A 26,812-nucleotide genomic window follows, 5' to 3' on the forward strand; every position below is an offset into this window, starting at 1 on the left:
CGATCATACTCTGTGTTGTCACTGCTTGGAGCCAGAACCCTTTCTATGATTAATTGCCTCGATGCTTCCCTGAGCAAACAATCACCATTGCTCTCACACAAATTGTTGTTGCCCTAGCGTGAATCATCGCTTACCCAGAGTAAATCGTTGTCGTCACCTATCTATTCCCTGTCAATATTCTCATTTTCCCTAGAGCTCTCTCTTACCTTGTCATTGGAGTTGGGAACAATTTGTGATTCACTGATCAGATTGACTTTCTGAGTAGTGGTAAGGATTTAGTGAGCAATTTTCTTGTTGATATTATGAAATGAATAACTCTTTTAGACTAATAACTACTTGTTAGTTAGGCTACATTTTTTCAAGTATCTTGTATCATCTAAGCACCTACTTTATTTCTTTGAACAAGGAGAACTTCTAAGTAAAAGCTTGTCTAACCTAACTCCGATTTGAAATGGTAATGGTAACAAAATAGACTTCATTAAAAATTAAGAATTTAAGAGTCGACCATCCAAATAGAATGAATTTTCTCTAAATTGAGGTATAATGAGGATTAGTAGATCGATATTGGATGCATTAATATTGAAAATAAGTAGAGTTTGACTTAATATTTCTATTGCATTTTAAGGATTTTACTATGCATGCAATTGTGTAGATACTCACTTGAGTAAGCACACTAAATTGTAGATCCTTGGATTACTACTTGGTGTATATTTCAAGTGTGTAAATTAGAGGCAAGGACGAGAATTAGCGAGAGAAGCTCTGCCTTCTTTCTAGAAACTAGAGAGGAGGGGCTGCACCAAGGCTTGGTAGCTACAGGCCAAAACTCACACGAGCTGCATCAACGGAGCTGTAACGATACTCACCGAAGCAAAGAGTAGGCTTGTGCAAGTGCTGCTGAGGCATGGAGCGACACCAGAGCAGCGTGGTGGATGTACCAAGTAGCAAGGAGGGAGACCACACCGGGGTCACACCAAGGCAGGAGTGAGTATCACTGGAGCAGGAGTAGGAGCAAGACGTTGTGCTATCCCTGTTTCAAGGTATAACTCCACCTGAAGTAGTGTGTAGTGTCAGAAACCAATCCCCGCTAATTCCATACATAATTAGAATAAGTTGCAACGTCTAATTTAAATAATGTAATTTTCTTAATGAAATTTATGGATTATGCGATTTAAATCTCAAGATATCTACATTTAGGAAATTTTAGAATAAATTCTGAATGTATATAAAATTTATATAATTTAATAATTGGTGTTGAAGCACTCAATAGATGTATAAAATTTATATAAATATTTGATGATTGGGCATTCAATTTCAAATATGTATAAATTTTATCCATATTTGAATTATGAATAAAATTTATATAAAATATATATATATATATATATATATATATATATATATATATATATATATATATAATCTAATATTTGAACCATTCAAATATTACATAAAATTTGAATATGGATATAAATTTATATGATCTAATAATTAAATGACCCATTTCAATTATTTGTACTTATGAAATATTTTCTAATCTAACTTGGTGTGTGATATATATATATATATATATATATATATATATATATATATATATATATATATATATGGGATTACGGGAGAGAGGGAGGATTTGGAAAAAGAAAGCTAGAATTGCTGCCACCCTAGCCTTGAGTCCCGCCGATCCAAGCCCTAAGGAGAGGAGAAGAGGAACTTCGGTAGCAAAGAATCAAAGGTATGTTCTACACTATTGTATGCAATATTCAATTCATATAATGATGCTTATTTATGGTAAATAATTACTATAGGATTTGGAATTTATATTTGTGCATGTTATGGGTCTTATGATAAGATGTCATATGTGCATGGATGCGGTTAAGTAGATAATTAAAATGTACACAAGGTTTTTAATATTTACTACACAATATGGATCATGGTATAATATTTTGATATATGTCGTAAGTTTTCTAACATTTGTATACTGCACCATGTGAATCATATTACGCATGTTTGATGGTCGACACATGTTTTATTGGTAATCAGTTTAATTAGGATTTTTAATTGATGTTTGAACAATCAAGAAATTGTTGATTAAGTTAGTAAAATTGATTTAATTAATGATTAATTAATGGATTAATTTGTCAACAGATTAAACTAATTAATGAATAGATTGAATAACGAGTTAATTGATAGATTAATTAATATGCTCATTAATCCATTAATAATTTGATCGATTAACAGGTTAAATTGATTTAAGTAGATTGATTAAAGTATAAATGAATTAATCGATTGGTAGGTTAATTAATTCAATGACTGATTAATTGTCTAGGGTTATGTAATCAATAAGTTAAATAAGATTTAATATGTTGATTTTAGTTAATTAATCTAGGAATGGTGGATTAATTTAATGATACTTGATTGATTAAAGGTAATTAAGATTAACTAGAAGGCAACTTGCATTCGATTTAAACATAGATTGATCAATAAGTGATTAGGATTCATTAAACTATGATTTAAATTCATGAACAGTGGGAGTAATTAGGAGACATGAAATTAATTGATTGTCACTTGATACGTATGAATAACTAACTGGCTGATTTATTTTATGTGATTAGATAATCATCTTAATTAAATAATTGTTGAGCTGACCAGGTTAGTAATCAATTTAATTATGGAATAAGAGCAATTAATGGAATGGGAAAAGGGTTAGGTCCTCGCCTTTTAATTATCATCGATTTAACTTCTAACCACCTGATTATTTCTAATTAGTTTATTGATTTTATTAATTGTTAATCACCTGATTATTGCTAATTAGTTTATTGAATTCGTAATTGATTAAGTAATATGATAAGGTTACAGATTGATTGTTTGATCTTGATGGTTAATCACTACCGATAAGATAGACAATAGGACAATTAATCGTATATGATTAATTAATATTAGGATTTATTATTTAGTCATATGAGTTACCACTTAATGGGTTGATTTAATTAATGGATTAATAAGGTGACGAACTAATGGATTAGATTGACTAAATTAATCGTTAAGAATAAAATTAAGATTAGGAAACGGGTAAGGAGTTTGGCTTAAAAGTTACCGGAATTCTTACCAAAACGAAGGGAACGGTAAGGAATTCGGCTTAAGAAGGGTTCGGTGAACCTTACCAAAATAAAAGAGGTTTGGGAATCTGACTTAAGAAGGATTCAATATCAACCTAGTACTAGGATAAACATTTGGCCAAACGATATGAGGTTAAGATTTGATGATCTAAATTCATGTAATTTACGAAACCTACAAGTAAAAATAAAAGATAACGAAGGTTAAAAATTGAATGTTAATTTAAGGTAATTTGGAGGTTCAAGAAAATGATGCAAGAGATTATTCTCCGTTGATATTTAACATGATAAAACCATGTTTTGTTTATGCTATGCAAATAGTTAAGCTTAAAATTATTTAAGCTATGTTTGTTTTACGGAAAAATCATGTTTATGTTTATGCAAGTAGTTAAGGTTAAAATTGTTTAACATATGTTCTAATATGAAAATCCATGTTCATGTTTATGTCATACGAATGTTTGATTTATTTTAGTGTCGCGGTAGGATATCCAGGTTGTCACCTAAGCACCCACGGTTCAATCCCCAGCTATGGCGTATTTGCAAGAATTTTTCTTTCAAATGGGGGGTGCAACCAAAGGATACTGGGCTTCTGGGCTGGGGTCGTGTGCGCTTCCTAATTTACCCTGATAGTTGGTAAAAAATTTCCTTGGGGCTAGGTCGGTCACCCCAGGGATAGTCAACGAGGCTAACTAGGATTATCATTTTTTTGTCCCCGGAGCTATGGTGCAGCGGTAGGACATCTAGATTATCACCTAAACACCTGCGGTTCTATCCCCATCTATGGTGTATTTATAGGAATTTTTTTCTCCAAATGGGGTGCAACCAAAGGATGTTCGACTTCTGGGCTAGCCGCCGCGTGCGCTTTCCGATTTACCCTGGTGGTAGGTGGGAAACTTCCATAGGATCGGGCCGGTCACCCAGGGATAGTCAATAAGGCTAATTGGGATTATCATTTTATCCCCTCGGGACGGTCTAGTGGCTAGTGTATGAGGTGCTGCCACCATGAGGTCTGGGGTTCGAATCTTGACATAACCGAGGTAAATGCCTCCCTCATGCGCTAGTCATATTCCAAAGGCTAGTAGCCACCAGTGATTTACCTCCTCCGTGTTGGCCCTAGGATGGGTTGGCGGGGGTGCTGGGGGCGAGCATAGTTGTCTTTGCCACCATGATTTATTTTAGTGCATATGACTGGATACATGTTGCTTAACAAAGTGTTTACGTTATGTCATGCAAGTTGATACGAAACTAGACACAATGATAAAATCATGTTTTTGTCTATGCTATGCAAGAGGTTAAGTACATGATTACATGGATTAATTATTGTATATTATAGTTTGAATGTGCTGAGCCTTTAGACTTATAGTATTGATTGTTGTAGATGTCGGAACAAAAGGGGATAGACAACTTTGACATGTGAGCGGACTCAGGATGATGACAATAAAACCCAAAGACCTTTTAGTTCACACTTCAATATTAGTTAGTTGTTTTGTTCTCTTATAGAAGAATAAATTCAAAACCTTTATGATAAGTGTTTGGTATCTACTAATGACTTACTATTTTAATAAATTAATGAGTCACTTTAATAAATTTTGGAAATGATGCATGAGTTTTGAGAGCTTTCCTTTCGAGATGTCCGGGTATTTTAATAAGGAAAAAAAATTACTATCCAAGTCATAATTGCAAGTCATAATTGTTTAGACCCAACGCACCTCAAACAGTTAGAATATATTCCTTCACCATGCTACCACAGTTATCTTCCTCATGTCTAAATCCACCATCATCTCTATTTAACCCTCTTAAATCTCTGGATATGCATTCTAGCAAAAACTATAGCCTGACAGGAACTTGACAGTGGATTTTATGTAGTCAGTCACCTATAGTGAGGTACTGGATGCTGTCATAGACAAGAATAAGACCTGTTATTAGAGCAGGTACCATAACAATCAGAGGAGTTCGTCAGATATCATATCAATTTTTAGTATCAATAGGTAAAAGACAATGCAATAAAGTTATCCCCGACTCAATAATACAAAATAAAGGTAATAAAAAACATAGAAGTAATATGCATCAAAACAATTTAGGGTGCCAAGATCAGAAGTTACTCTGGTGCATGATAGCCAAAAGTTCCAAGGACCCGGGTTGAATGAAGACGAGCAGCCATATCTGGCGCCTGATTTAAGAGATTGAAATCTGCTACTTTTGCTTTGTAGTTCTCAAACAAAACGACATTGCATGATCTAATGTCGCGGTGAATTATTGAAGGCTTAACCTTCTCATGAAGATACTTCAGACCCTTTGCAGCATCAACAGCAATCCTTACTCGCTGCATCCAGTCGAGCAGAGGACCAGGTTGTGCATCTTGAACTCCTTTTCTTCCTATACTTTGAAAAAGATCAGACATTTGTTGATAAAAAGCATGATAGTAAACCATCAGATATACAAGTGATAATGCATGTTTCAATGAATGATGAATTACCATGAAGAATGTCATGTAAAGACCCATTGTTGCAAACTCAAAACCCAACAATCGAATATTTCCTTCAACACAATATCCTAACATCTGCAGAAGATTTTCATGCTTCAGCCTTGACACAAGGGCTACCTAATGTTTGAAAAAGGTGCAGTCACTAAAGAGTATAATATAAATCGGTGATTTATTTGTTTTCCTTCAAAGAAAGTATACATAAATGAAACATAGAGAATGAACTATTAAGAGTACTTTTGTACTAGAAAGAAAACCTGAGTCAGAAATTCAGTATCAGTATCTTGCTCAGATGTTGAATCAAGCTTTTTCAAGGCCAATTGCTTTCCATTGTCTAACTCTGCAAGATACACTCTTCCATATGATCCCTCACCAACTAAAGATTTTGGTCCAAAATTATCAGTTTTTCTTTTAGTTCATGTAATAATAGTGCAGGCACTTCTATAGGTGGTGGTGCCATTAGGGATTCAATTTTTGGAGCAGCAGAGTACTTAGAGAGTATTGGAGTTCCTGGACAAAAGGAAAGAATCATAACATGAGAAAATCATGCAGAATAAGATTTATATATTTGAAACCAAGAAATAATATCCCAGACTATATTGCGGTACACCAAATATGTTTGCCAGTAATCTACAAGGAGAAATTTGACTAAATGAATATAACATATTCAATGAGACATGTTCTCTGAGTGTTGCGCTATTTGAGTATGCATTGGTAGACTAGTTTATGAGTTATTCTTGAAGTACCAACAAACACGAACTCAAGTGCGATCATCTGACACAAGTATGAATCTAAATGTAGGACATGATTTTTTTCGAACTGGGAGACAGAGATTCAATGCTAAACAAACAAGGTCCAAGATTCTGAGGACAAGACAATATATTCAGTTATTGATCGAGTCGCAAGAGAGGTGAGCACTTCTTCCTCTTCAGCCTGGCATTGCTTCTTCCTCTTCAAGATGCAGTTGTACCGCTTCTTCCTCATCACAACACAACAGCAGTGTTATTGGTTATGTGAGGTCTCCCTTTATCCTTCAGATTCTGTGATGTAAAATCCCTGTCTTCCTCTTTGACACAACACCTCAGTTTTTCTGAACCTTGGCTCCTCTTATTCGTTCTTATTCAGCTCTACCAAACATGAATCTTAAGACCAGACAATAGAGGTGAATCTCCTCCTTTGCTTCTTCCTCTTTTCTTCCTCCTTTATTTCTTCTTGTTTTCTTGCCTTTTGTCTTCTCTATTTCTTCCCTTAATATAGCATAGGTCATTAGTCATCTCAAGCAAACAAGTGAGCACTTTACCCTCCACAATAGCACAGAGTGTCTGTGGCATGCCTCAGTAATCCTTGGAAATAAATGGATAGATGTGAGGAATAGTGGGAAAAGTAAACTCAAAGAAATTCATAACAAAACGCATTAGAATCTCATTTTGATGAACCCAAATCAGAACAATTACAAGTTGTGACTACACCACAACCTGAGACACAGGAACAACATTTATCATGTAGGACTGGTAGGAGCCTAAGGGATGTAGTTTTCTCATCTTCCCACACTTGGATGTGCTCTTAGGCAAGGACGATGAAATTACAATCTAAAAGGAAGCGATGTGGGAGATAAACTCTAAGAAATGACTTGTGATCATGAAACTCATAATGGACTTCATGTACACTAACTAGGCATTGACCTTAATTACTTCATCTAAAGGTGTAAGACTTAGTGGATGTAACTGGGTGTTAAAAAGAAGACTAACATAGAAACTAATCTATATATGTCAAAGCCAGGCTGCAAAAGAACATTGTCAAAGAGAGAATCAGCTACAATCAAGCATCTCAGAACTAGAATCATCAATTTTATTTTATGATTGACCTTGAATGTTCAAAAATTTTAGTGAAGTGCAGTAATCTTTATCATCCAGTAAATCAATGATATATTGCTGATTAGGTAATAATATTTCCAAGTTACCATCAGTCAAAGAGTAGCTTTGGATAAAGTTCTTTATTAAGGACTTAGGGAATAGGATACATATTAGTATCAAGATCTATAGGATATCAAGATTTACAAAGATAAATCCAAAAGCTTGTTGAGATTCTTCTAGAGTTCATACATTGACAAAGTATTGAAGAGCTTCAGTATAGAGGAATCAAAGAAGGGGACACCTTCCCATGTCACTGCTTTACCATCCTAAGTAAAATGTGTCTAAGAGCACAAGATGAGAGTAGGCGATATGCTCCTATATACTTGGACAATAAAATCGGTCATATACGCCATAATATATCATGGCCTAAGTGTTCAGGTCCAACTTTGTGTTTTGATGTTTGTGAAAGGAGTTTAATTGAGTCTTGAATTGTGATTTGATATATGTGCTCAAGTTGTGCAAGAACATGACAAGACATATATGGAACTTGTCGTGGTAGAACATCCAGGTTATCACTCAGGTATCCGCAGTTCAATCCTCAGCTATGGCATATTTGTAAGAATTTTTTCTCCAAATGGGGGGCGCAACCAAAGGATGTTAGGCTTCTGGGCTGGCCGCTGAGTGCGCTTCCCGAAATACCCTGGCTAGTGGAAAACCTCCATGGGACCGGGTCGGTCATCCCAGGGATAGTCAATGAGGCTAATTAGGATTATCATGAGGTTGAGTGATGTGGATGATGACTTAACATGGCCAAAGCATACACGCTCAATGGTGTGAAGGCTGTAGAGATTTAAGAAGCTTACATAAGGCAACCGAAGGACCATAGGATGAGAAGCACTGAAGTGGTATTGGAGTGGCCTATGGAGCATAACTTAGCACGGCCAAGTTGGCAGCTCGATGGCTTAAAGTCCAATGAAAAAAATCCAATCGGTTGATCAACGACAAATCAACTGAACAACAAGTAATGATTAAAGGGATCAAAGGCTATATAAAGAGGAGCAAGGTGGACATTTAAAAATTGGCAAAATAAAGATTGTTTAAATACCCTTTTTTAATAGGTCCTTTGTTCATCTTGGAATCTGTTAATCAGTCAACCGTTTGTTGTCTTCCAATCATCTATCCCACTATAGCGACAAAGAATTTGAATGTCACTGTAGGTTTCTCCGCATCCCAAGTTTGCAAATTTCTATTTTGACATTAGTTGATTGGTCAATAGAAACTTTGTCATTAGTTTAATGTTGTATTATTAAAATCATAGTTTAAAATCTCAAGTCGTATCAGAGTTTGGACTTATAATCAGAATGATGCGGTTTCAACATAGTATTGTGTCGTGCTAGTATGATTTCGATATTTTTAAATATAAAATATATTAACTAATAATAAAATATATAACATCAATATTTTTAAAATATATATATATATATATAATAATTTTTATAAAAGAAAAAATATAGGGATAAATAAATAAATTATTATATATTTTTAGAATTAAAATAAATAAATTATATAGTTAATTAGATAATTCTATTAGGTTTAATTAATCCTTTTCAAATTATTTCTATTATAGTTAGGAGTTGATTAAATAATCAACTGAAATTTTAATTAAATCCCCTATCCAGCTCACGTGACCCCTCGGCAGTATTTATTTTTTAAAATGTAAAAACTAAAAATAAAATATTTAAAAAATAAAAATTAAAATTAATTTAAAAAAAGGAAAAAATATATAGAGATAAATAAATAATTCATTATATATTTTTAAAATTAAAATAAATAAAATATATAATTAATTAGATAACTTTATTATGGTTTAACTAAATCTCTTTAGATAATCTCAATCATGGTCAGGAGTTGATTGAGATAATCAACCTAAATTATCAGTTTTAAATAAAAAAAACCATTCGCTCTTGCGTAAAGTCGTGCTCACACGACCCCTTTGGGGCTGCCGCTGGGTCGTGCGACCTCTCAGGCGCGGCCACGGGGTTGCGCGACCCCTTCAGCGAGGCCACTAGGGTTCGCAACCCCTTCGGCGGGGTTGCAGGGGTCATGCGAGCCTTCCTAAGTGACCGCAAGGGTTGCGCGATGCCTCGGCGGCTACAACGGGGGTCATGCGATGCCTTTGCGGCTACCGCGGAGCCTGGTGTCGAGTCTTGCCAGTGCTGGGCAATGAGCAAAACGAAATATTTCACCTGTTTCGCCCGGCTCTGCATGTATTTTAATCATTAAAAAATAGCTTAAAATAGTCTAGTTCTAAATTATATAATCTATATTTAATTAACCTAGATTCCTCATCTTTAGGTAAGTTAATTATTTCTAGACTCTAAATAGATAGATATTTCAAACTTACTAGAAGCTATGTGACACCATCCTTTTGCTAATAAAATTCTCTTACATTACCCAACACCCTCTCTCTCCCTCTATGCAGATCACATACTATCAACAATGTTTAGCGCCCAACATAGGTCCAAGAGGAATTGTTAGTGTAATCCCTTAATCAAGGTTAACCAACTCTATGGTTTAAAATTTTGATTTTGAGCAATATGATTAAACGATATGTGGTGTTTGAAAAAGATGAGTGTTTGAGCAATAGATGCCTAGCTCAATGAATAGAATACAAGACTCTCAACCTTGTGTTTATAGGTTTGAACCTCACAGTGTGCAGAATAAATATATGAAATACATTTCGTCAAGTAGGTTGACCAAATACTTAGTAGATGAGAAGTCCAAGTGAGTCCAGATTGGCCGGACACTTGGGAGATAAGAAATCTAAGTGGGCCAAATAGACCAGACACTTGACAGTGGAAAAGGTATCAAAGGTGATCGGATGCTAGGCAATTAGTGAAGTTCTATTGGAGTGAACTCTATTCCAATGAAAGTTCTGGCACGACGAGGTTGACATGAGGCTCGACAAGTGGAAATTTTGATAGGTCAAGGTTGATTTGAGGTTGGGTCATGGGAAAATTTTGATAGGTCAAGGTCAACATATATAACCAAGGTTAAAATCCTAATAGGTCAAGGTCGGCATATAATAACCAAGGTTAAAATCCTGATAGGTCAAGGTCAACATATATTCGGTAGACAAAGAAGTACTGGAAGCATGGGTCTCTTGGCACTGACAAAGAAATAAACCAGAATTTCTAAAAATATTTTTCTCTCATTTTAATAAGAGAATTACAATATATGGACATCAAGAATTATCAAATCTTATAATCATAGGGTCTAAAATAAGAATAGATAGCAATAATTATAGCTTATCAAATCCCTTAATCCTATGGTTTAATATAGGACGAAATACAACAATAATTACAAAGGGATATATACACCAATAATGTAAATCTTAGAAAGACAATCAAGGGATATACAACTATAACAAAAGGAAAGAAGAATATATTAACATCCCCCATCAAATTAATAGGTAAGTCTATCAGCATCAATTTGATACTAAGAAACTTGTGTCATTGCCTTTTCAAAGCTTTTGCAAAAACATCATCTATTTAAAGATCAGTAGTAAAATGAGGAAGAGTGATAACACCTCGAATAAAGGCCTCCCTAATATAATGGCAATCCATCTCTATGTGCTTTGTGCATTCATGATATACTGGATTTGTAGCTATTTAAATGACACTAGTATTATCATTATGAAGTGAAGTTGGATTGGTAGAAGAAATTCAATTTCAGAAAGAAGACCACGTAACCATACAATTTCAGAACAAGCTACAAACATGACTCTATATTCAGCCTCCATGGAAGATTTAGAAACGCAATCTTGCTTTTTACACTTCTAAGAAATCACCACATCTCCAAGAAAAATGCACCAACCTATTGAAGGCTTCCTAGTTGTAAGTATCCTAGGTTGGTTTTGATATGGTTAACCAAGTCAAGTTAGGTCCTATTCTGTTTGATGTCTTGTGTCTAAGTGTAAGTCTAGTGGAATACATAGTGGACGAGAAGGATGGCACTGGAAGCGAGTCGACGGGCTCGATGCATCCGAGGGACGAGAAGTTGCAAAAGAGTACACTAGTGGAGCGAGAAGGACGCGCGCGGCGGTCTGAGGGACAAGAAGCCAGAGAGGAAGTTTGCTCGAGGAGACGGTCAGAGTTGGGTTCGGGTGAGCTCAACTCTAGACGGTCGGAGCATCACCCAAAAGGAATAATAAGGAAGAGTTAACCTTTCTTAAAGGTTAACTAGTCAAGCTGGTTGGTGGAAGGCGCCCTCAACCTGATGGAAGACGCCCTCGAGCTTGAACCTGAGGTGCCTTGAAGGAGATGGAAAGCGCCCTCGCGCCTTTTAGTGGAAGGTGCCTTCAAGCATGTCAGAGGCGCCCTTGCACTTCTTTGGAGGCACCCTCAAGGAAGCTGAAGGCGCCCTCAAATGCAGAGAGTCGTTGGTTAGCTATTGGTTGACCGTTGTGATAAAGTTTTATCTACTTGGAGTCGCCCTAGAGTGCTCTGGAGGCACCACCAACCAACGGTAACTTTTTCCAGGAGGCTATAAAAAGTCCCCTGGAGCTAGGAATTAGACAACAATTTCTGTAATCAATTCCTAACTATTTTTTGAGCTATTAAAGAATGTAAGAGACTTCTCCTCCTTCAACAAAGGAGATTTTTTTTTAGTTGAGCTTTGCAACTGCCTTAGATTAACAACCATCTAGGTTGTAACCAAATAAAAATCCTAGCATTCTTAGTTACTATTTTTATAAGTTGTTATTTCTTTTAATGCTAATTTTTTATGCTTAACTAACATGTATCCTTGCTAAGTTCAAGCAAGAGAAAATTCTAACTCTTCACCCCCTCTAGCCGGCCTAACGTGGACCAACACTAGTATCCAGGCAACCAACCTAATTTGCATCACTATTCGCGATCAAATGAAGAGCAAATTTTGTAGGAAAAAACACCCCACTGGTAGATGACCCAATTAAGTATTGAATAATGCGACGAACTGCAATAGGATGAAGATGTTGAGGTGATTGCATAAATTTGCTAACTATATGGACAATATATGAGAAATCGAGCAGTGTGATTGTTAGGTAGACAAGACTAGGCATAGTCCTTGAATGAAGCATGGTTAAGAATGCCTTTTAAGAGGTTAAGGTGTGCTTAAGGCGCAATTTCCTTGCCTTATAAGTTTTTAAAAAAATTTAAAAGTCCAACTCATACCTTTAATTACCCTTTAAAATAATTAGGTTGCATTAACTTACATGGATGCATGCATGCTCTTCCTCTCCCCTAAAAAATAAACATCAACCTCCCTCAGTCCCTTGCACACTTATTTCACTAATTCTCTCTGTGTGACTGTTCTCTCCCCTAAAAATCAACATCACCCTCTGTTGGTGCATTTGGCACAAATGATTAAACTTGAGTTTTGATAAATGACAAGTGGATTAAAGTTAGATGTGTTGTTGATCTAACCTTGTTATCGAGTGCACAGGGTTGACTAACTTGACGCGTCAAGAGAACCAGACAACAGGCAGGAAGTCCAGTAGGGATGTGTGATTCCTGATTGGTGAAGTCCAGATATGGGATTCTAACAGGAGGAAGTCCGGATGTACGATTCAGCCAGAAGATCGGGATGTTCGATTCCCGATTGGCGAAGTCCAGATGTACGATTCCCTCGATTGAGGGGGCAGTAGACGTCGGTCCAATTAAGATCCATTTCAGAAACTTAAATTAAGACTCTGCCTAGATCCTGCTCTTAGGAAGACACGATCTAATTATTAATCAATACTATTTTTATTGTGCTAACTCTATTTTGCAGGTTACTATTTGTTTTGGGATAACATGAACTTGCAGGGCAAAATGAGCACAAGTTGCCTCGGGTGAACAGTACCCGAGGTGCTTTCCATGCGACGGAAGGCGCCTTGAGTACTGTTTATGGAAGACGCCTTCAGAAGCTTGGAAGGCACCTTCTAGAAGATAAAAATCAACAGGATGCGGATGTTATCGTCTCCGAAGCGAAGGGGAAAGAAGTTGCTTCTAAAGGCGCCTCCAAGGTGGCTTCCACAAGCTATATATGTCCTGTTCGAGCAGCACACTATACAGCACTTCAATTACGATCTTCTACGCATCCGTTTGACGTTCCGACTGCTCCGGCTTCTTGCTACTGTCCTTTTACGACGTTGTTGCGCCCGACTACTACAAAGGAGTCATCCAACACCAAGCTTGATCCGAACATTTTCAAAGTTGTTGGGTAACGAACGGTTATTATTGTACTTAATTTCTACACAAAAGGAATATGTAGCGTGTTATACTTGCCCTGATTTTTTATACTTGATCCCCTCTTCCAGCAGTTCTGGAAGGATTATCCATCGATAGGTCCGTGGAACCTGGGTCTTAGAGTAGAAGTCACCGAAGGCTCCGAACCAAGTAAAAATGACCGAGTTTGAGTTTTGTGTTTTGCTTTCGTGTTTAATTTTTCTGTTGCATACTTATTTCAAAAGGTAAAAAGATAAGTTTTTAGAAAACCACGTGATTCATCCCCCTCTCACGTGCGTCTTAATCCAACACCCTCCCCTCTCATCCCTTCTCAAACGTGAACTCTTCTCTCGCCTATAACATCAGCATTGGTCTTCTGGATTTGGCTACACTTTCTTACTTTTCTCCTTTTGTTTCGTCATAACGATATATTTTTTCCTCGCAGATTTAATTTGAAGTTTATTCTTTCTTTAATTTGAAGTTTGATTTTGATTATGCTATTTCAATATTTGATTGTTAATGAATTTTATATTTTTCATTATTGTTTAATAGTTTGTGAAATATTTAAATTTTGTTAGTGAAATATTTAAATTTTGCTAGCAAAATATTTTAGCAAAAATTTCCTATATATATATATATTTGAATTATAAAAATTTATACTAAAGCACCTTATTTTGGCAAGGCATGCGCCTTAGGCCACACAACACTTATGCACTTTCGGGCACCTCACGCTTTAAATAATTATAGATAAGACTACCATCAAGTTGTCTATATAAAAAGGGATTAGGCAAAAGCTCATCTTCGTCTTTTCGGTATTTCACATTCACCTCCATTGGTGTATCAACAGCAGTAGCATCTTTTAAACCAATTAGCTCAATAAGATCTTTGATATATTTATGTTGATTCAAGAACAAACCATGATCTCAAGAATGAACTTCCAATCCCAAAAAATACGTGAGATGCCTAAGATCTTTCATTTTAAATATACTATGCAACATATTTTGAAGTTTAGTGATCAACCCATTGGAATTACCAGTGATGATAATATCATCAACATATACTAAAGGAAAGACCATACCAATGGTTCTCTTGTGAAAGAAAAGTGATGAATCATATTGACTTTGTGTGAAAGAGAAGGTGAGAAGAGTGTTGCGAAACTTCTCAAACTAAGCTCTAGGTGCCTTCTTCAACCTATACAAAGAGTGTACTAGCTTGCAAACTTCATGAGAAGCTATCATTAACATACCGGGTGGAAGTTTTATGTAAACCTCTTCCTTATATCCCCATTCACGAAGCCATTTTTTACATCCATCTAATGTAAAAACCAAGATTTAACGGATGTAATAGCAACAATTGTTCTCATCGTGGTCATCTTAGCGACGGGTACAAATGTTTCTTCATAGTCGAGGTCATATTCTTGTTTATTATCAAGAGCAACCAATCAAGTTTTGTATCCATCTAAAGACCTATCAGACTTGAGTTTCACAATATAAACCCACTTACTACCAATGGGCTTAACATTTGGAGGACAAGAAATAATGTCCCAAATATGATTTTTCTCGAGTGCTTGCAGTTCTGCTTTCATTGCTTGTTGCCAACACTCATTCTATAGTTTATAACAAGTTGGAATGGAAATATAAGACAATGTCGCAGCCATAGCCATGAGAGCTGAAAAACCATACCTTCCAGGAGGTTTGTGAGGCCTAAAGCTTCTTCAAAGAGGAGGTGGATCATTTGAAACATGATCAGATGTCACGAGAAGACGTGCAGGAACCTCAACGAGACCTGTAGAGGATCAAATGTAGGAGTGCGTCTAAGATAAACATAACCAAGTTTAAACCTTGGAACTAGTGTTGGTGACTTTGAAAAATGTGGTAAAGCATATAGAGAAGGGAATTATGAGATCTGTTGTGTGCTAAAGGAATGATTTTCTAAAAAAATAATATTCCTAGAGACACGAGTTCGACGGGCATGAGGATCATAGCAAAGAAATCCTTTTTGGGTTCCATGAATTTGAAGAAAAAATTGAAATTCATTTGATATATATTCACCACTTGAATTTGATTACGAGGTTTTGAGTTTGGCAAAAAATTGTGTTTCGACTAAAGTATGAATGACTTTAAATACAAAGAAAACCTCACTTTTAGATAGAAGAAAGTATAACTAAGTAAAGTGAGTGAAATCATCGATAAATGTAATAGTATTTGCATTGTTCATGAGAGATTACAGGGGTAATATCCCATACATCAATATGTACAAGTTCAAAAGGTTTGGTGGTGTAATTTTTATGCCATGGAAAAGAAAGTGTTTTGCTTTTACTAAGTTTGCAAGATGCACAATCAACAAAATCATTATTAGAAGAAGTTGAATTTTTATTTCCGAGTAAACCAGATTTAAACAAGACTCGAAGTGCATGAGAATTAGGGCATCCTAAATGTCTATGCCACGCCTGATTATCACATTGAATAGCATTACAAGCAACATAGTTTAACACCAGAGAGGGAGTTAGAAACAAAGGATAGAGACGTCGCACTTTAGGTCCCTTCATGATCATCTTCTCGGACACTTGATCTTGCACGAGATCGCTAGAATTTAATAACTGAATATTACAATTGTTGTCAACTAATTGAGCGACAAATATAATAATTAGTGAAAAAATAGTATTTAAAGGGGTTGAAATATTACCAACAGTTGTGATAGGTAAAGAATTACCATCGACAGTGTGAATCTGAAGATCTTTATATTTTTTTTAACATTATTTAAAGGTAAAGCAGTATTGGTCATGTGATTGGAAGCACCAGAATCAAAACATCAAGGCTTAGGATTAGAATTTTTGTTACTTGAAAGGCCTAAAACAGAAATGGCAGAAGCTATCATTTGTTGGATCATTCAAGAGTAATAAAAGATTGACCAAGACTAGGGGCATTTGAGGAACCAACCGAGGCATTGTAGGCAGTTTCAGATCTCTTTGGAGGCTGAGTGGAACAATCTTTGATAATATGCCTTGATTTCTTACAATAATTGCAAAATTGTTTAGTACAATTAGTGACAATGTGCCCGAATCCTTTGCAACTATGGCATTGGATATTAGTCATAGCTCTGTCTCTTTTAAACCTCCCTTAAGCAGCGTAGGGGCATTGGATATTAGTCATAGCTCTGTCTCCTTTAAACCTCCCTTAAGCAGCGTAGGCAATAGGAATTGGAGTAGAATGTTGAACTTTTTGCTCAAAGACAGCCTGTGTAATGAGTCGTTGTTTTCCCTAAGAAGCTCCTCTATACAAATATCCAATAAAGGAACTGGTTCTCTTGTCATCAAGTTGGACCTGATTGCTTCAAACTCCCCCTTTAGCTTCATTAAAAACTGGTCATGATTGCTAGTCTCATGCACACTTTAAATAACAATGAGTCCTTCAGGAGGTACACTTGCATACACAATATCGGTGTACTCAGCCCAAAGAATTCCAAAGGAAGATAAAACTCTTGGATTGATATACTTCCTTGATTGAGCTGATCCAACTCGAGTTCTAATTGAAACCTTCATGCTGTATTGCTTTCTTTGTCAGCTTGAGATTGAGAAGTATGGAGGATTCCACACTTCCAAAGATCCAAGACATAAACTAAGCATCCTTCACCTCCCATTTCACATATATCTCCTTCTCCTTCTCGTTGTTAGGTGCAGGTTTCGTTCCATCAATATGATCTCATAATTCTTTGACAAAGATTTGGAATGCCCGGCCATAATAGTTCTTGCCATCAAATCGAACAAGAAACATTCAGATCATTCTAAAGAAATAATTCAACTAGAAACAAGTACTAAAAGATTAGGTCTAAGAAAATAGTGTAGAAGAGCACGCAAAAGAACAAAACACTAAGATCTTAGAGCTAGACAAAGAACCAAACACAAGATGAAGTTTCGACTATGATACCATGACAAAGAAATAAACAAGAATTTCTGAAAATGTTTTTCTATCTCATTTCAGTAAGAGGATTACAATATATAGACAACGAGAATTATCAAATTCTTTAATCCTAGGGTCTAATATAGGAAGAGATCCAACTATAATTATAACTTTTCTTTTAAGTCAAATCCCTTAATCTAGGGTCTAATATAAGAAAAAATACAACAATAATTACAAGGGATATATACAACAATAATAGAAATCTTAGAGAGGTAATCAAGGAATATACAACTATAACAAAAAGAAAGAAGAATATATTGATAGGCACAACATGAATTCTACTTAATGTGGCTCAAATTAGCGTATCAGTTGATTATTGAAGTCGAGCAGTCAACTAGTGAAGTGGAGCAGTCGACTAATGGACTTGAGACCACGAAGTTATGGTTTAGTCTGAGTTTAGGGTAAAGCAGTCAATTGATGTCGGCCAAGCAATCGACTAATGGTGCAGAACTCAGAAGATTCGGTCAGCAGATAATGCTTTCATGTAAATGGGTTTAATCGACTAATATTGAACCACCAGTCAACTAATGAACCAATCAATGAATGGACATGTCCAGATCCAGGTGAAATGACATGTCACAGTCAAGTCAACTGATGGACTGATGAACAGGTCAAATCCAAGTGAAATGGCAATGTGTTATGGTTCTATCAACTAATATAAAGTAATCGATTGATCAACACTCAGTAGTCGAGCTCACTAACAAAAGGAATATATAAGTTAATATTGTGGTTCACAACCAATGCTCATGTTCGATTTTAGAGAGTGTTGCTGCAATCCAAGCTTTCTTAAGTAATCTACAACGACCAAACAATGGCCAAAAAGCAATTTTTATTTGTGTAATTTTTAGTTGCAAAAGAATAGAAAGTAAGAGGTTTCTTCACCTTCGAATGGCGTCTGGAGAAGAGAAAATACAACAATGCTACTGAGAGCAATCCACCAACACATCATAGGTTGTGGAGTAGAAACCAAGGATTCTAAACCACATAAAAAGTTGTGATATTATGTATTTGTTTGTCTGTTTTTATATTTATGAATATTCATTTTTTTCACATATTTCCACTGCATACTTACATATTGTAGAAAAGCAAAATCAAATGAACAACAAAATCCCCACACGCCTATTCACCACCTCTAGCTGCATATACAATCCTACAAAAGTCTCCCCTGCCTCAAAACCCCCATATATACCATTCTTTGTTAAATCTTTCTCTTCGTGTAAGTTGATTTAATAGTTATGCAATGTGATTGAATAAAAAGTTTTAGTTAGGTTGATATGATAAGATTAACTAAATAATTAAACATTAGGGAGTCCAAGTGAACCTTAGATTGGCTGGACACTTGGCAATGGAGAAAATATAATAGTTGTTGACAAGTGGAAAGTCCAACAAATATTGGCAAGGGAGAAATTCAACAGTTGTTGCCAAAAAAAAAAGTCCAACATGTGTTGCCATTGAATGAAGTGCTGACAGATCCAGATTAATTGGATGCTTGGTATGTAAAGTCGTAGAGGCTAGCCCTCTTGGCAAATGGAAGAGGCTAGGCTTTTTGGCAATGGAAAATCCTGTAGCTCAAGGTTGACCGATATTAGGCATATAAAGAAGTCCCAAAACCATGGTCTCTAGACACAGAAATCCAAGAGGCAGGGCTTCTTGGCAAGACAAGGAAGTTCTAAAAGTGAAGCCTCTTGACATGGTAGTCTAAGCCAAAGTTTAAAATCTATAGTTGTGCTAGAGTTTTAGTCTTTGACGGGAAAGATAGTGTTATGTCAATATAGTTTTGATACTTGTTTTATTTTAAATGTAATAATAATGTCAATTAAAAGATTATTTCAATTCATATTCGAGAGTAATAGGTTACACCTTATTACAAGAATTTTGATCACTTTGTTTATATAGTTATCACTAGCAAATCTCATATTATCTTCTACTTTCTAAAAACAAATTATATTTTTAAGTTTTTCTTTTTACTTATTAACTCCACCCGTGACAACCTAGTCATGGTCGGTCCCAAGCCCAAATAAAGGAGGAAGGTTGCATTAGGTTGTCAGCCAGCATTAAAACTATAACAAATATTCAATGAATTGATCCATTAAACTATTGTGCTAATGCTAGGTTGTTCCCCGGAAGGAACATGTTGCAGGGTCCGACTGTAACGTCTCAACAAGGATCGTCTCCAGAACTCGGGTATAGTGCTAAATATACAAGAGTTCGCGTTGCAGGGTCCGACTGTAACGTATCGACAAGGACCGTTATATCTCTATGAGAACTTAGGTGTAATGTTAAATAGGCAAGAGCTCTCACACCATACATTGGATAAGAACAAATATGATAGGAAAACTAATAATCTATGATTTGGAACATGAAATATAGGAACCTTCGCTGGTAAATCAATGGAAGTAGTATATATAATGATTAGGAGAAGAATTAGTATTTTGTATGTACAAGAGACAAAATGGGTAGACGAGAAGGCAAAACTGATAGAGAACTTGGGTTTTAAGTTATGGTACACAGAAAAGAGTAAAGCAAGAAATAAAGTGGATATTGTTGTAGATAATTCATTAAAGGATGACGTTGTAGGAGTAGTTAGAAAAGAGGATAAAATTATAACCCTTAAGATAATAGTAGCGAAAGAAACTATGAACGTGATTAGCGTATATGCACCGTAAATAGGATTAGACGAAGCTACTAATTCAAGGTTTTCGGACGACTTAGATGAAATATTACAAAACATTCCGCCAAATGAAATGATTTTAATAGGAGGTGATCTAAATGGGTATGTCGGAATGAAAAATGAGGAATATGAGAGGGTACATGGGGTTATGGGTTTGGAACAAGAAAATGAGGAAGGAAAAACTATATTAGATTTGCGATACCATATAACCTTATATTAGTTAATACACTTTTTAAGAAAAGAGAAGAACACTTAGTCACATTCAAAAGTAAGAATAATAAATCGCAAATTAACTTTCTTATGGTTAGGAAGAAGGATAGAAAGATTTGTAAAGATTATAAGGTCATCCCTGGAGAAAGCTTAACTATCCAACATACGTTAGTAGTGCTGGATATACGCTTCAAGTATAATATCAATAAAAAGAAAATATATACGACTCCTAGAATTAAGTGGTGGAAGTTAAAGAATGGAAAACAAAATATATTCAAGAAAAATGATTCTAATATAACATGGGATAAAATGGTATCAAAGTTGAAAATAGTAGCTAAGAGTGTACTCAGTGAGTCAAAGGGAAATGCACCATTAAGTAAGAAATCTTGGTGGTGAAATGAGAAAGTACAAGAGAAAATGAAGGGAAAAACGAATAGCTTATAAGGAATTATATATTTGTAAGAACAAGAAAAACCTAAAAAAATATACAATAGCCAAGAAAGAATATAAGAGAGGAGTAAATGAAGTAAAGAATGAAACTTTTGAACGATTATATCAAAAATTGGATACCAAAGAAGGGGAAAGAGACATTTATAGAATAGCTAAAGTGAGAAAAAGGAAGATAAGAAATCTTTTCCAAATAAAATGTATTAAAAATAAATGTAATAGAGTATTAGTAAACGAGGGAGAAATAAAAGAGCGATGAAATAGGTATTTTCATCAACTTTTTAATAAAGGTTTAGGTGATCAACTTAACTTAGGTAATTTAAGTAGGTCAAATGAGCATAGAAATTTAAATTCTTATCATAGAGTTCAAATTCAAAAGTAGAACAAGTTTTAAATGAGATGCACAATGGAAAAGTCGTTGGATCAAATGATATTCCGATAGAGGTATGGAAGTGCCTAGGGAAACAAGGTATTGAATAATTTACAAAATTATTTAACATGATATTAAAAATGAAAAAAATGTCTGATCAATAAAGGATATGTACTCTAGTTCCCTTATATAAGAACAAGGGAGACATACAAAATTGTACAAACTATAGGGGTATTAAACTAATGAGTCATACAGAAAAAGTAATAGAAAAAAAATTAAGGAAGGTGACCACGGTGACCGAAAATCAATTTGGATTCATGCTTGAAACGTCGATAATAGAAGCTATACATCTTAGACAATTAATTGAAAAATATCATGAGCAAAAATAAGATCTACACATGGTATTCATTGACTTAGAAAAGCTTATGATAGAATCCCAAAAGAAATTATATGGAGAATTCTAGAAAAGAGAGGTGTTAGCGTAACATATATTGAACTAATTAAAAATATGCACAAGGATATAACGACTAGAGTAAAGACTTCAGACGGAGTAACTGAAACATTTCTAATAAAAATAGGGTTACATCAAGGATCAGCTCTAAGTCCCTATATTTTTATACTTAATTATAGACGAACTCACTACACATATTCAAGACGCAGTATCGTGGTATATATTGTTTGCAAATGATATTATTTTGGTACATGAAACATGTGAAGGAATAAATGTTAAACTAGAAACTTGGCGGGAAACACTAAAAGGGAAAGGTTTTAGACTTGGTAGACTAAAGACAGAATATATGAAATTTAAGTTTAGCAATATTAAATATAATGAGGCAATTGTTAAGATAGGAGACGACGAGTTGCCCGGAACCGAGAAGTTTAGGATCATTTTTGCAAAATGATGGAGGGATTGAGAGAGGTGTCTTACATATAATACAAGCAGGATGGTTGAAATGGAGGAGAGTGTCGGGTGTTTTATGTGACCGTAAAGTACCTCTAAAAATTAAAGGAAAATTCTACAAAATCGCAGTTAGACTTGCTATGTTATATGGAAATGAATGTTGGGCTATGGCTCAAGCACATGAGCAGAAGATGAGAGTTGCAGAGATGAGGATGTTAAGGTAGATGTATGGACATACGAGAATAGATAGAATAAGAAATGAGAGCATTAGAGAAAAAGTTAGAGTTGCATCTATTGAGGAAAAACTCCGAGAGACACGTTTAAGATGATACGGGCATTTACTTAGACGACCAATAAATGCTCCAGTTAGGCAATATGAAACGATGACAAACACGCATATCAAACGAAGAAGAAGACAAAAAAAGACTTAGTTAGCCACGATAAACTAAGATAAAATTTATTTAAATATAGATGATGGTATAGTTGGAAATAGAGCTCAATGACGTAAAAGAATCCATATAACCGACCCCATCTAGTGGGATAAGGCTTGATTGTTGTTGTTCTTTTTACTTATTTTATTGATGAAAACTGATAACCATTTTTACTTAATTCCCAGTTAGAAGATAGAAAATAACCAGCTAACTGAAGAAAAAGTTTTATTGTGGATAAAATTTATATTTTATATCCATGTAAATTAATAGTTGTATTAACAAAAATATTATTTTTGCAATTTGAGAATTATTAAATTGAGATCAAAATCTCTTATTTTAATCTTTTTATCCAAAATTTAAAAATAAATATTTTGTCTTTTTAAAATTCATGTAAAAAAATATATTTGTCAATTGGATTGAATGCTCTCACCATGAGAGTTCTCATTATATAAAAAATGTTAGTGATTTACAGGATAGATTTTCAGCCATAAATCCAGGAAAATTTCAATATAGTTATCCTATTAACATATTTATTTATAGCAATTAATTAAGGCTTGATATATGCTGTCATATATGCTTCATCCTTGATCTATGCTGTCATATATGTTGTTATCCCCCCCTCAAATTAATGATGGTCGATCAAGAAGTATCAATTTTCCCACTAAAAACTAATGATGTTATCGTGTCAAAGTCTTAGTAAATATATCATCTATCTGAAGGTTGGTGGAAATATGAGGAAGAGAAATAATATGACTGTTGAAGGTTTCGCAAATAGAGTGGCAATCCACCTTAATATGCTTAGTACACTTATGATAAACAAGATTCGCGGCAATCTAAAAGGCACTAGTGTTATCAGCGTGAAAGGGAGTAGGAGTAGACTGAGAGAACCAAGCTTAGCTAGAAGATTACGAGGCCAAATAATCTCAGAACAAGCAGCAGACATAGCTCAGTACTCGGACTCCATAGAAGATTTAGAAACACAACCTTGCTTCTTGCTCTTCCAAGAAATCAAGGAATTACTGAGAAATATACACCAACGATCAGCGGGTATCAAGATATCCCGCCCAATCAGTGTTATTATAGGCAACTAGATGAAGAGGAGAACCAACTAAAAAACAATCCACGACAAAGCGTCCTATGAAGATATCGAATGATTCGATGAACATCAGCTAAAGGTAGATAATGGGGATTTGTCATGAATTGACTAACTTACTAAACAGCAAAGGAAATGTCTGGTCGAGTAACAGTCAAATAGTTCAAGCTGCCCACTAATTGTCAAAATATAGTAGGATTAAAAAGAAGATTACCCTCCTGACACTGGTACTTTATGTTTATTTCAAGTGAAGTAGCTACTGTAAAAGCATTTTGGAGACCAGCTAAATGCAGTAAATCTTGTGTGTACTTATAAAGAATCAGTAGGAACTTCCAAACCCAAGAAATACCGAGATCCTTCATATGAAATGAGACTTGAAGTTGTTTCAAATGAGCAATTAAGACAGAATTCGTCCCAATGATAACAATATCATCAACATAAACTAGGAGAATGGCAATGCGTCTTGTAAAGAAACAAAGATGAATCATATTGCCCTGTTTGAATGAAAATTAGGGCAAAGTGGATCTGAATTTATCAAACCATGCCCGAGGAACTTGTTTTAACCTGTATAGAGATTTCTTCAACTTACAAACATCCAAAGAAGAGGAAGAAGGCAAACCCAGCGGTGGAACCATGTAAATCTCTTCTTTGAGATTACCATAAAGAAACGCATTCTTAACATCCATCTAATGAAGTGGCCATCCTTGTGAAGTAGCAATTAAAATAACCATTCGAACTATTTACATCTTGATAACCGAAGCAAAAGTCTCGTGATAATTGGATACTCTTTTTTGTTACCCAAGGCAACCAACCGTGTCTTATAGCAATCTAAAGTACCATTTGAACAAAGCTTGATAGAGTAGACCCATTTACAACTAATGATTTTAACATTTGGGGGGCATAGAACAATATCCCTGGTGTGATTGTCCACATGAGCTTGAAATTCTTCTTCCATAGCCTTGTGCCAACAATCATGTTTAGCAGCCTCTGAATAACATGAAAGAATAGGAATAGTGGACACAGTAGTATGAAGAGATGTATGGGAAAAGTCGTACCAATCTGGGTGATTCTAGAAGAGAGCCGTGGAATGGCACGTGAAAGTTAATTGTATGTAAAAATGTAGTTTGAACCTGTTAGTATTAGCCAATAGAGACAATTATGAGATAATTGACAAAGGAATTTTTGTATCATACTTCTTTAATAAAAAACATTTTATGGTTATTATATTTACTTCAAATCTGTGTCACATGAATAAGTATAATAATGTCCTAGAGTAGTAGGTTCTAGTCTAAAACATATCAATTGGTTGAATTGATAGTGGGAGGTTGTATATATATATATAGAATACTACTCTTAACTATTTCTAGTCAAGCATTAATATGCAAGGGCAATATTAATGCGTTGAGACTAGCATGTAGGTCAATTGATGACTTAATCTCGCAAGTGATATAAGATATCAAGTTGACACATGGGTATATATTAGAGAATATGTACTGAATTGACCCGCCATGAGAATGTTTCATGGATCATTAAATGAATATCATAAACATTCTCATAGTGATTATTGGTATAAATAGTCCTTAGACCTGAAGTCACTATAGTTTTCTACATAAGGAGTTGTGTACTTTGGTATCGATAAATGTCACCTGTAACAAGGTGCAATAAGTTATGCGAAGGGATGTGAGTGATGTAGATGGGATCTATCCCTTTCATATGATGGAAGTGATATCTATGAGCCTCTTGATTAAGTAGGACTAGTAAAATGCATAGTCGTGCTCAAAGAAATCAATATGAGATATTGAGCTTATTTAGTTAAGTGAATCTACTTGAAAATCAAGAAACACAAAGATTGATAAGAGGATGACACAGTCCATGTCTTATTGATCAACATAAATATCGAGTATAGAAGGACCAAGTTATACAAGATAATAGACACAAAAAAATGTTAGGTTGGATCTTGATATTCTCATCACTTAGGTAGCAATGATGCATTGCTAGATGTCACTCATTACTTATGTATCTAAAATATTGTTGTAGAGACATTGCCAATGTTACGAGAACCTATTGAGTCACACACAAAGAACATGTTGGTTTAGAGATGGGTATATTTTAGTTTGACTAAAATATGGACCCTAAGATTATAGGATTAAGTTTAATCCGAATTTAACTCATTCAGTTAGACTCAAATGAATTTGGATTAGACTCATTGAATTAATGGGTTAGACTCATTGGCTTATTGGATTAATGATTTATTTGGTAATGGTTAATCCAATATACTAAAATCCAACCCATTAAGAAGATTAATGGAGATTAATTCATCATTAATAGAAGAAGACCAAAAGACAAACCCTTTGTGTTCATTGGATGAATATAAAGATTAATGGAGATTAATTCATCATTAATGGAAGAAGACTAAAAGACAAACCCTTGGTATTGGATGAATATAAAGAGACCTTTATGAGTGAAATTTGGTGAGACTCTTGATCTTCTTCTTCCTCTTCTTCTTCTCTTAGCTGAATCACCAAAGTTGCTAGCACAATGAAGGTGGTTCTTCCCCAAAGGCTGAGTTCGTGAGACGAATGAAGGATGTGTTCATGTTGATACCGAAGAAGCGCGGCCACTATGATCGCGTTGAGATCTGCCGAATCAAAGTTGCTGCCGAGATTGTATCATTCACGCAACAAAGGTAACTATTCTATCTTGATAGAGTAGAATAACGTGTAGACTATATTCACTTGGATCTCTGAAGAGATCATTTTTCCACTGCGTATGTTGTTAGAATAATTATAAGGGTATTTTTGTCTTTTGGTGTATATCTTCTTTCCTATATAAAGGCCTAACTCGTGGTTCCCAACACGAGATTTTAGGGTTTTGCTTTAAACATGGTATCAGAGCGAGGTTAAAACCCTAATTTCTTTCCTCCCTGCGCCGTCGTGGTCCTTCCGTCGCCTCGTCCTTCCCGATCTCAACACATCCGTCTGCCTCTGGCTTCCCCCTGCGTCGCCGCTCCCTCTGCCTTCTCACCCTATTCCTC

At 35.2% G+C, this 26,812-nt stretch overlaps 1 pseudogene; it reads right to left on the reverse strand.

Moving 5' to 3' along the window:
• Positions 1-5,211: 5,211 nt before the first annotated feature.
• Positions 5,212-26,812, reverse strand: part of LOC122026706 — a 42,091-nt pseudogene continuing 20,490 nt past the window's right edge.

This window comes from Zingiber officinale, chromosome 10A (assembly GCF_018446385.1).
Source record: "Zingiber officinale cultivar Zhangliang chromosome 10A, Zo_v1.1, whole genome shotgun sequence".
NCBI lineage: Eukaryota > Viridiplantae > Streptophyta > Magnoliopsida > Zingiberales > Zingiberaceae > Zingiber > Zingiber officinale.